Raw genomic sequence first — 8,562 nt, forward strand, 5'->3', positions numbered from 1 at the left:
TTATTTCCGATTGGGGCAAGAAGAACCTGGTGTCCTTCAACGCCTCAAAAACACAGTTTCTCCACCTATCCACTCGACACAATCTTCCAAACAACTATCCCCTATTCTTTGACAACACCCAGCTATCACCTTCCTCAACACTAAACATCCTCGGTCTATCCTTAACTCAAAATCTCAACTGGAAACTTCATATCTCATCTCTTACTAAATCAGCTTCCTCGAGGCTGGGCGTTCTGTACCGTCTCCGCCAGTTCTTCTCCCTGCACAGTTGCTGTCCATATACAGGGCCTTGTCCGCCCTCGTATGGAGTATGCATCTCATGTGTGGGGGGGTCACACAGCTCTTCTGGACAGAGTGGAGGCTAAGGCTCTTCGTCTCATCAGCTCTCCTCCTCATACTGATAGTCTTCTACCTCTTAAATTCCGCCGCAATGTTGCCTCTCTTACTATCTTCTATCGATATTTCCACGCTGACTGCTCTTCTGAACTTGCTAACTGCATGCCTCCTCCCCTCCCGCGGCCCCGCTGCACTCGACTTTCTACTCATGCTCATCCCTATACTGTCCAAACCCCTTATGCAAGAGTTGACCAGCATCTTCACTCTTTCATCCCTCACGCTGGTAAACTCTGGAACAATCTTCCTTCATCTGTATTTCCTCCTGCCTACGACTTGAACTCTTTCAAGAGGAGGGTATCAGGACATCTCTCCTCCCGTATTTGATCTTGCTTTCGGCCACCTCTTTTGTTTCTTTTTTAGGAGCAGCGAGTAGCGGGCTTTTTTTCTTATTATTGTTTTCTTTTTTTGTGTGCCCTTGAGCTGCCTCCTTTGTTGTAAAAAAAAAAAGTAGCAGTAGTAGTAGTAGTAGTAGTAGTAGTAGTAGTAGCAGGGACAGTAGTAGTAGTTGTAATAGTAGTAGTCGTGGTAGCAGTAGTAGTAGTAGCGGTGGTCTTCATGCAGGATCTAAGAGACGCCTTTTACGGGGTCGTGGCGGGCGCGGGAGGTCGTTGGGCGGTGACGGGCGGCCGTTAAAGGAACAGAAAGTTTCCGAATGCATTTTTAAAGGCGCGGGGAAGCTCCGGACAGGTGTGAAGGGGTGAAGGGAGCGGCATGTGTGTGGGGGAGGGAGGGACGGAGGCAGGTGGCGGGAGAAAGGTAAGTAAGAAGAGGAGGAGGGAAGAAAAGGAAAGGAAAGGAAGGGAAACGATAAGTATAGAAAGAGAGAAAGAAGACATTGAGGGAAGGAGTAAAGAATGGAAGATGGCAGGAGAAAAAGAGAGAGAGAGAGAGAGAGAGAGAGAGAGCTCCTCTCCAGGAATTGGCAGGACTCCCTGGACACCGGCCTGGATACCCTTATCGTCGCTCTCGACATCGCGGGTGCTTGTGACCGGGTGTGGCACACTGGCTTGATGGAGAAGCTTCGTGCCAAAGGCATCAAAGGAAACCTGCTGATGTTGATGAGCGACTACCTTCAAGCAAGAAGCCTCCACGTCGTCGTCGGCGGGCACCTCCCAGTCGGTGCCTCAGTCCCTCAGGGATCTGTGCTGGGCCTTGTCCTCTGGAACCTGTACATCGACGACCTTCTCAGGAGCCTGTCAGTAGTCTCTGCATACGCTGAAGACTTGACGCTCTCCCTTTCCTACCCACACCAAGGCAGCCAGCAAACGGTTGGTGACGTCAACCAGCAACTACGCTGGAAAAGGGAGTGGAAGGAGCGCTGGCAGGTAAACTTTCCCCCTGAGAAGACCCAGGCAGCAACACAAGCTGTCGAAGGAAAAGTGATGTTTGGCCCTGTCACCCTCCCGCTCCAGGATTACGTCAGAATCCTCGGAGTGGACTTGGACTGAGAGCTGCGCTTCGACCGCCACCTGAAACACGTCGCCCACCAAACCTCCCTACGTGTCTCTGCGTTACGTAGAATGGCAAATTTCCTGGATAAGCGAGGAATTATGCTTCTCTACAGGGCCCAGGTAAAACCCTAACTGGAGTAAGGGGCTCTAACCTGGATGTCCATCGCGGCCATACACATGCAGAGACTGGACAGGTGGGCGACAGGTGCAGCGACTGTTACAGGAGAACAACCCCAGCCCCCCTCAGGATTATACCTCTAGACACTCTGGAGCACCGCCAGGACGTCGCTGCGCTGGTGGTGTTCCACAAGGCCAGGTACGAGGAGTACCACACCTGGCGAGACTGAGGCTCCCCCCGCGAGGCTGTGAGATGCGAGAACAGTACTCTCCAGCCACGAGCAGGTCAGGTGCCGAGGTCACGCCTCAACCAACACCAACGGACCTTCACCTCCAGGGTGTCCCGCCTGTGGAACACATTCACTGCATGGGGCCAACAGTGAGAAATGTCCACCAGCAGGTAAAAATGGCTGCTCACAGGTGGCGAAGAACATGCCCCACCACTAGTAATGCTAAATACACAGTGAACAAGTGTAAAAGGGCTTTTGAAATAATGCACGAGAAAAAGTGACATTTTAAGCCCTGAAAAGTGCACAGAGAAACATATGCTACTCGAACGATCGCATAAAGTGTCGTCGGCGAAATACAAATCTGTTGTGTAACTATAGAATCGTCAGTTTAAATAAAAAGAGAGAGAGAGATAGATATAGAGATAGAAAGATAGTCATGGAAAAAAAATTGCATAGTTTTGTATCGCATGGGTAACTTTCTCTCTCTCTCTCTCTCTCTCTCTCTCTCTCTCTCTCTCTCTCTCTCTCTCTCGGTCCGTTCGTCTATTTGTTAGTCTGTCTAAAACTGAAATTCAAGTTTTTTTGGGTGTGAGTGCCTGAGTGTGTGTGTGTGTGTGTGTGTGTGTGTGTGTGTGTGTGTGTGTGTGTGTGTGAAAGAGAGAGAGAGACTGGCTTAGGAAACTGTGCAATTTGCAAGTTTGTTCAGTTTCCCTCCCCTCTCTCTCTCTCTCCACACACACACACACACACACACACACACACACACACATTTAATGACCCATGCACAGTGTAGGCCTATGATGTAAGAACATGAGGACACAAGGAGACAGATGGTGAAATCCTTAACATACGACTGTCCATAGCGCCTTCCAGCCATGTCTGTCCCTCTATCTATCTATCTATGTATCTATCAATCTATCTTTCTATCTATCTGTCTGTCTATCTATCTGTATATTCGTTTAAAGGGCGTCAATGGTAAACACGTAGTAGTCATTGAAATGTACTAAACACACACACACACACACACACACACACACACATCGGAATTGAGTGAACGTCGCAAAATATAAAACTGTTCGCGTGCATTTTTTAGAGAGAGAGAGAGAGAGAGAGAGAGAGAGAGAGTATAAAAATGTAGTTGTAATCAGGGTGACTTTCTTTCCTAATGAGACTGAAATCCTAGTCTGAAGGCGCCCTAAAGTCTTCTTAGGAGGAGGAGGAGGAGGGAGAAGGGGAGGAAATAGAGAGAGAAAAGGAGAGAATGAAAAGAATAAAGAGGAGGAATAAAGAGATAGAAGGAAATGAAGAAAAACATAAGTTGGTCAGGAAGAAAATGAAGGGAGAGAGGGAGGAGAAAGGAGGAGAAGGAGGAGGAGGAGGAGGAGGAGGAGGAGGAGGAGGAGGAGACTGAAAGGAGACAGAGGAAGATGAAAAGAGGTAAGGGATAACGTGAGAAAAGAAAAACATAAGGAAGAGAAACGAAAAGGAGGAGGAGGAGGAGGAGGAGGAGAAGTTAAGAGAGAGGAGAGAGTTTTGGGCCTTAGGAAGAAATGATAAAAGAAGGAGGCGTCTGGGAAGGTCAGGGACAGGAGGAGGAGGAGGAGGAGGAGGAGGAGGATTTAAGGAACCACCGTAAGTAGACTGTTAAAGGAGAAGAGAGAGGTTACATAGATTTACATGAAAATCAGACCACACAGACCCCATGGTCAGACTTGGTGGTCTGTCCTTAAACCAAGTGATTTTACATTAATCAGAAGACTCCAAAACGTTGCATTTCTACTCTAGTTAATATTATGTTGAAGGAAGTGACGGTCGAGCTTATTTTGAAGGAGTCAATCGTGTTACACTGGACCACTGATGGTGGAAGCTTATTCATTCTCGCACTAACGTTGGTGAAGAAAAAATTTGGTGCAGTCTGAGTTTACTTGTCTACATCTGGTTTACGCCATTGTTCCTCGTGCGCAAAGTGTCATCGATCATAAACAATGTTGATCTGTCTACATTCGTGAAACCATTAAGTATCTTAAAACATTCGATCAGTTTCAGAGAATAAGAAAAAGTGAGATTGAAGGAAGAGTAAATAAGAAAATAATAAGGAAAAAATAAGAAAAGGAAAACAACATAAGGACAAGAACAATAATAATAATGTGTAATATAATAATAATAATAATATGTGTGTGATGTGTGTGTGTGTGTAATGTGTGTGTGTGTGTGTGTGTGTGTGTGTGTATGTAATAATGTGTAATGTGTGTGTATATGATGATAATAATAATAATAATAATAATAATGTGAAGTGTGTGTGGTAGATGTGTGTGTGTGTGTAGGGAGGGAGGGAGGTAAGGAGAGATCAGAATGGATAGTAGGAAAAAAAAGGAAGGAAAAGAACAGGAAAAGAAAAGGAAGAAGGAAGATAAAATAAAAACGACCCAGTTTCTTTAGTTTCAAACAGAAGGAAGGAAGGAAGGAAGGAAGGAAGGAAGGAAAATATAGAAGAACATAAAGGAAGTAACAAAAGACATCGTAGCGTGAAAAGCATAAAGCAACACATATACAACTTAATAGAGAAAGGAAGAAAAGGAAGAACAAGGAAAAGGAGATAAAAAAACCCCCGACTCAATCCCTTTAGAGTCAAACGGAAGGAAGGAAGGAAGGAAGGAAGGAAGGAAGGAAACAGAAAGAAAATAAGAAAAGAAAAATACAAACACAGAAAATAAAGATTCAGTGATAACCTTGAAACCTTAAAAGAGGAGAAGGAAGAACAAAGAAGAACAATAACAACAACAACTTAGGCCAATATCTGAAGGTCGAAACAAAAGGAAAAACAAATATAAAAACACGAAAATCTAACATTGCAAACACCTTGAAACCCTTCCCATAGTTTCAAAGAGGAGGAAGAAGAGGAGGAGGAGGAGGAGGAGGAGGAGGATATAACGAAGAGGAAGAGGAGGGAAGGGCAGGAAAAGCGAAGGAGAGTAGAAAGGAAGCGAGGCAGGAAGAAAGAAAAGATGGGAAAGGAAGAGGAGGAGGAGGAGTAGGAGGAGGAAGAAAAAGAAGAGGAGGAGGAAGAGCGATATTGTGAACTAGAAGCGAGGTGGATGACAAGAGGAAAGGAGGAGGAGGAGGAGGAGGAGGAGGAGGAGGAAGAAGAAGAAGAAAAAGAGGAGGAGGAGGAGGAAGAAGAAGAAGAAAAAGAGGAGGAGGAGGATTAGGAGGAGGAACGGTACTGTGAACTAGATGCGGGTTGGATTTCAAGTGGACTGGAGGATGAGGAGGAGGAGGAAGATGAAGATGAGGAGGAGGAGGAAGAGCGATATTGTAAACTGGAAGCGAGGTACATGACAAGAGGAAAGGAAGAGGAGGAGGAGGAGGAGGAGGACGAGGAGGAGGAAGAGCGATACTGTGAACTAGAAGCGAGTTGGAAGACAAGAGGAAAGGAGGAGGAAGAAGAGGAAGAAGAAGAAGAAGAGAAGGATGAGGAGGAAGAAGAAGAGCGATACAGTGAACAAGAAGCGAGGTGGATGATCAGAGAAAAAAAGAAGGGGGCAACAGAACAAGAGGAAATCTATAATCACCCACCCACTACACAGCTTATAATCCCACTGGAGGTTAGAGGAAAATTCTCTACCGGCACCGTTTGCATCGCTGATATAGCACCCACGCCCCTATCTTTAATGAGCAAGGTAGGCACAGCGTCACGAGGCCAGACCCGAGACTGACTGAAAAATATAACCTACAAGTCATAGAGTGACGGCAAAAGATAGATGGATGAACAAATATATGAACAGGTATCCTAACCTATTCCCCAGAGATTATTTGTAACAATATCCATGAGAGAAAGTGACCCATCCTTCTCCTCCTTTTCTACTCTTCCTCCTTTTCTTCTTCTCCTCCGTCTCCTCTTCTTCTTCTCCACCTCTTCCTCTTTCTTCCTCCTCCTCCTCCTCCCTTACTCGTAATTCCAAACTCTCGTTCATATTTTTGCAACAACAGCTTGAAGAATTGTTTTCATTGTTGTGGAGAGGTTGTGTGAAGAGAGAGAGAGAGAGAGAGGAAATCCGACATCCTATACGTCTTATCACAGTATAATCCTTACCCTTCATATTCAACCTCTGGAGGTGCTCAGTTCAACACACACACGCACACACACTGGTATCCACGCCCTCATACCCCCGCCCCCTCAACACACACGCCCAAGACCATGAAGCAGGCATCGTTCCCACGCCTCCTGCCCCAGGGGAACGTCCTCCCCCTCCTGCTACTGCTGGTGGTCGTGCTGAGCAGTGCCAAGAACGTGGACGCCTCGGCAACCTTGAGCTGCACCGAGCCCGAGACCGTGCTTGGGGAAGCGGACGTTCTTATGACGGCCATCGAAACGTGGGGACGTGAAAATTATTTCGGAAAGGTCGTGTACGTGTGGCCTGAGGAAGGTTTTGAGGGCATAGATGTGGTGGCTGTCCCGGGCAGTGAGTCAGGGCACGAGAGGGTGGCCGCGTGGTTCCCTAAAGACAGCCTGTTCGCCGCCGTCAATATTGCCAAGTGGTGGGAGTTGGAAGTGTTTGTGAGACTCTTCAGAGGCTCTGTGAGGTTCACTGTAAATCTTGGTGAGAGTACGCATGTGTGTCTCCTCAGTCACCTGACAAACCACAGGTCTGGAAGTGGTGGGTCACGGGCCGTCAAGATGGAAGACCTCGTTCCCACGACCTAACTGTCCCTACCTGAAGCATGACAGATTACCACGTTTAAGAATAACCAACTGCACGAAGTACACACCCACTCCAGGAGCCCTATCCTCACCCACTCCCGGGGCTCCACCTACGACAATGAACACAATGCTGCATGTAGTGGTGGCGGCGGTGGTTGCCCCGGTGGTGACTTTCGTGGTGGCGGTGGTGGCTGCGGTGGTGGTGGTGGTGGTGGTGTATCGCACAATGCAGCGTCTCTAAGCGGATGAAAGTAAGTGTGAGGTGACGTGTACTGCACTCATGTGTGTGTGTGTGTGTGTGTGTGTGTGTGTGTGCTTGGTGTACTTATGTATAATGTTAAGTAGATGGGTTGGTAAGGAATATAATAACAATAACAATAATCAGTAATAACTACTACTACTATTACTACTACTACTACTACTACTACTACTACTACTACTACTACTACTATTACTACTACTACTACTACTACTACTACTACTACTTCTACTACTACGGGTAGCCTAATATTCTAACTAGCGTAGCATCGCATTCAACATTATTATATACTAGTTCATGTTATTTTGAATATGAATCGTTATTTACATGCGATAAATTATAGAGATACACTTTATTTGCACTTGCAGAGCCAAATGTCTTTTAATATACCTGAAATGAGCTATTAATCAATGAAACTGAAAAAAAACATAGATCGTTCGAGCATTATGTGACTATGTTATCTGATACAAGCCTGTCTCTTAATGTGTGCTTGTATGTTAGATTATCGACGCAAACGACTGAGTTGTTTTTTTGTATACATAAACATTCAAATATATTACTGAAGAATAAGCTTAAATGTTTATCACAACAGTATATTGTCACGTATTCACGAACAAGAAATGCGCAGGTGCCACATCGATCAAAATTCCCGCTTTGTTGGTGGACGGAGAAAAGCTGAAATAGTATTTGTATTAGTGTTAGTATGTATATTAGTGTTAGTATTTGTATTAGTGTTAGTATTTGTATTAGTGTTAGTATTTGTATTAGTGTTAGTGTTAGTATTAGTGTTAGTGTTAGTATTAGTGTTAGTGTTAGTATTTGTATTAGTGTTAGTATTTGTATTAGTGTTAGTATTTGTATTAGTGTTAGTATTTGTATTAGTGTTAGTATTTGTATTAGTGTTAGTGTTAGTATTAGTGTTAGTATTTGTATTAGTGTTAGTATTTGTATTAGTGTTAGTATTTGTATTAGTGTCAGTGTTAGTATTAGTATTAGTATCTCTGTGTGTTCTGTTTGTCGATGTTACAAATGATCTGAAGTGTATTAGTAGAACTGTAATAAAATGAGCAGAATTATATTATCATTATTAGAACTGTTCTAACATTAGTGGGGTGGCGGTGGCTGAATGGTCAGCGTGCGGGCGCTGTGTCCAGGAGGACGCGGGTTGAGTCCCGCCCGCCGCGACAAACAAGTTGCAATTTTTCAGTCATTGCCAAGTAGACCAAGACTCAGCATTTACTAACATAAACAAACAAACAAACAAACACTTCCTCCTTCTCTACATTCCTTCCTTCCTTCCTTTTTTCTTTATTATCCTTCCTTCCTCCTTTTTTATTTCCTTCCTTACTTCCTTCCTTCTTTTTTATTTCCTTCCTTTCTTCCTTTCTTTTCCTCCTCCCTCCCTCC

The sequence above is a fragment of the Eriocheir sinensis genome, unplaced genomic scaffold (assembly GCF_024679095.1).
Source record: "Eriocheir sinensis breed Jianghai 21 unplaced genomic scaffold, ASM2467909v1 Scaffold1256, whole genome shotgun sequence".
NCBI lineage: Eukaryota > Metazoa > Arthropoda > Malacostraca > Decapoda > Varunidae > Eriocheir > Eriocheir sinensis.